At 37.0% G+C, this 3,902-nt stretch overlaps 1 pseudogene; it reads left to right on the plus strand.

Annotated features, from left to right (window-relative positions):
- Window positions 1-3,902, plus strand: part of LOC107653117 (janus kinase and microtubule-interacting protein 3-like) — a 46,082-nt pseudogene that overhangs the window by 14,363 nt on the left and 27,817 nt on the right.

Below are 3,902 nucleotides of genomic sequence, written 5' to 3' on the forward strand. Positions count from 1 at the left end.
TCCCTACAGCGACTTACAAACTGGAAGTCTCGCACATTACCAGAAAATGGTTTACTTCTGCGTTGATAATGTGTGTATTATTTTTAATAAAGGGTTACAAGGAAACATTTTATTAGAATACAACAGTACTAATAAGCTAACCGATTATTGAACCGATACTAGTAAAATCTATAGTCTATAACAGTTATATTGTATAATATGTTAAATAATATTCTTAGTCTCTCTTTTCTTTGATGGGACAGCCCAGACAGAAGCAAAAAGTGTTTACATTGAATTGAATGCCAGATGCAGTAGCCTATTACATGTCACAATACTGTTTCAGAATACCAATAATAACCAGGAAAAAAAATCAACTTTATGCATAATGGGGAACTTTTAATTGTAAGCAAGCCAGAAATACACTGTTGTGTATTCTTGTTTTGAAAATGCCAATGCTTTGCTATTGTCAGAATATGCACTATTACAATTATCTTGCATGAATCTTGGCATGAATGCGAGTCCGAAACAGCGCCGAGTTGCAATGTTAATACACGCTCGCTCATATTTATTTATTTATTTATTTTCAATTTGCATATCTCACACATTTTGAAAAGCTTGCACTGTCGAGCCCTGCATAGTGCAGTTATTATCAAACTGTGGTACGTCCTCGAATGCTCTTTCTTCTGTAAATATGTACTTAACTGCATCATTTTTGCCTTTGAGAATCATTACTCTTTAAAAAAAATGTATGTCAGATATGTTTTGCAGGTTATGTATTGCTGACACATTGAGCTCAAGACCGTAATGTAGGTTCAGTTTCATCCTTCAGTGTCTCATTGCCTTTAATTCACAAATACCTTCTCTTCTGTATCTGTTTCATAAGTGCAGGGCCTAAAATTGGATATTTTTAATTAGAAATATTGTTTTGTGTCTGAATTTCAAGATGGCATGTCTTTGTTCTGTTACTAGCGTTGTTGTCTATTCCTTGACTGTGGCAGCATGTGTCAGATTGTGTCAGAACAGAGAAGACGTGTCCTGATGTGATCCCCTTGCAGGGTCATGTCCTGACACAATAACTCTCCTATTTTTAGGACACGCTTAATATATTCTTCACCGCACTGAATTATGGAACATTGCCCACAGCTGTAGTGCAGCGTTGCGTTGCATAAACAATGACTCAATGTTCATTATACGTTATACCACATGTAATTAATTGTTTCCAAGTATTTATATTCCATTGTTTTTTTTAGAATACTACATATAAAATATTCCTTCAACTTTACAAATATATATGCAAATATATAGCGTGAGATAGCACCATACTTTCAAATAAATGCATTGTTTGATTTCAGTGTTTAAAGTCTCTCAGAAAGTCTCTAGTGATCCCATCTATTTTAGTAAAGTTAACATCTGTTTCCTCAGGTCAGTAAGCTGGAAAGGGAGAAGTCTCAGGAGGTCCGTCACGAGCAGCACAAGTCCACGGTGGTGGTGACGGAGTTAAAAGCCAAACTTCATGAGGAGAAACTTCGGGAGCTCCACAGCTTTCGGGAAACACTCCTACGTCAGCACGAGTCCGAACTGGTGCGGGTCATTAAGATCAAAGACGGAGAGATCCAGAGGCTCCAGGCGCTCGTCAGTGCCCTCCGAGATGGATCCACCGATAAGGTACCATTGGCATGGAAGTAAAATGAAGTACAAAAACATACCGATATTGAACATAATTGTCATATGTTATCTCTTCCGCCACAGGTGAAGTCTGCACTGATGGCGGAGGCGCGAGAGGAGTGCAGGAGGACTTTCGAAGGGGAGCGCATGCGACTGCAGCAGGAGATCTCCGAGCTGAAGTTGGTCAAGAGGCAGATGGAGGAGGCGTTAAGCGTGGCCGTTCAAGCCGACAAGATCAAAGCCGCTGAGATCCGCAGCGTCTACCATCTCCACCAGGAGGAAATCAACCGCATCAAGAGAGAGTGTGAAAGAGAGATCCGCAGACTGGTGCGTAATACGCTTTAGCACATGCACTATTAATCAATCAATTCATCTGTCAGTTAATGACTCAGTCGGTTGGGTGCTTGGGTGGCAGCTGATAATTAAAGCTGTACAGGTTGAACAGAACACTTACCCCAGGTTTCTCCACAGGGACTGTCTGTGCAGTTAATGTGCTGAATGAAAATCTTTTGTTAACTGGCAGAGCTTCACACGGTTTACATGGGTGCTGCCATGATGCAAACTGGAAACGTTCCTATTGGTCAGTCATATAATTTGATGAAAGGAATTATTAATTTGCGTTTATTTAGCAAAAATTCACGTAATGATTACAACACAATTCTGTAAGAATTCAAATTGCTGTACAAGTTCCATTCAAATTCAAATCAGTTGATTGAAGCCCCGCCCCTTGCTTGTTAAGCCCCGCCTTTTTTCATTTTTTCATTTTTTTTTTCTTTCTTTTTTTCCTTCCTACTTAGACAAGCTTTATAAGCCACCTCAACTACAGAGTTTAATGCGATGCTTGATTTTCAGTCAGAAGTGTTTATAAAGTGTTTGTCTATTATTCTTGTGTGGGCTGGAAGGAATTATGACACATTTTATCCACATTTTGTCTTTAAATAAATAAATTATGCAGTAAAGTGATTTAAAAACAGCAAACACTGCAAATCAGTATCATGGAAACAATTATTTACCTTGGAGCAAATGTGGGTGTTTTTACTGATGTATAATTCCCTGCCATACACTGTGTATTATTTAGTTAAAGGTTTATACAAGCGAAAAATGTTGCTTATGTTCTCTCTGGGTACATTGTCTGGATACAAATGCTCCAGTACTATATCTTTGGATAATTTCTGTCAAAATCCATTCAAGATGATCTGAAAACACAAGATTTACAGTACATAGACATGTTTTAGAAAGCGTAAAAGTCTGATATGGAGGGCGGCAACAGTTGCTAAGGTAGCATTGGCCAGTAACGTTTCTAAGGTGGGGCTTAAAGTAAAGATTTTCCCTCTAAATCCCCCACTAAAGCTTCAAAGTTTTATATCAGTTGGTTCACATTTTATATTTAGCCTACGTGTGTATCTTAAAATGGCAGTGTGTGTCCTTGTGTACTACACTTTAAAGTGAAGCTGCTTTCTTCCCTTCAGAGCCTCTCTTGTTCTGGGCTTTTTGCCATCTGTTTTTTCCTGGAGTATGAAAATATCTCTGCAGTCAGTGGCCGCTGGTATCGATCGCTCTCATGTGGCTGAGCGATCTACTCTATATCGCTTCAGGACTTACTAAATGTGAGAAATATTGTGGAAAACAGTGTTGAGTCAGGACTATGGATGATATGTGTAGTAGAGATGACCCAAGTGATGGAGAAGATGCAGGATGTTTCACTATTTTTTGAGAAGTATGGATATTTAGGGCTGTGTATATGGTAGATATATTTATAGGTTTACGTTTTTACATGACAGAGCAACAAAACATTGAGTAATGCTTGTTTGTATGTATCTATCTATCTTTTGTTATGAATAATTTTTTTTTTTTTTTAAATAAGTGTCATTCAAGTAAATAGAAAATTGTTCAATTCAATTCAATTCAATTGAACAAAACTGTGCCAAAAATTATTTTTTAATTTAATTGATATATTAGGGGTTGACCGATAGGTGTTTTTCAGGGCCACTGCCGATATCGATTATTACTAATCAAGTGGACTGATAACTGATATATATGTCTAGTGTAAAAACGAAAGTTAATGTCAAAATTAAGAATAACAAGGCTCTGACAAAAACTTTCTTTAAATGATTTTAAAATATCTCGAATTTGTTCAAATTTGCTTTGAAAATGTCAGATACCGATAATCGGTCGACCCCTAATATATATATATATATTTATTTATAGCAATATGTGATTATATAAAGTTGTATTAATAAATATATACTGTGTCTATA

The sequence above is a fragment of the Sinocyclocheilus anshuiensis genome, unplaced genomic scaffold (genome assembly GCF_001515605.1).
Source record: "Sinocyclocheilus anshuiensis isolate Anshui unplaced genomic scaffold, SAMN03320099.WGS_v1.1 scaffold1328, whole genome shotgun sequence".
Taxonomy (NCBI): Eukaryota; Metazoa; Chordata; class Actinopteri; order Cypriniformes; family Cyprinidae; genus Sinocyclocheilus; species Sinocyclocheilus anshuiensis.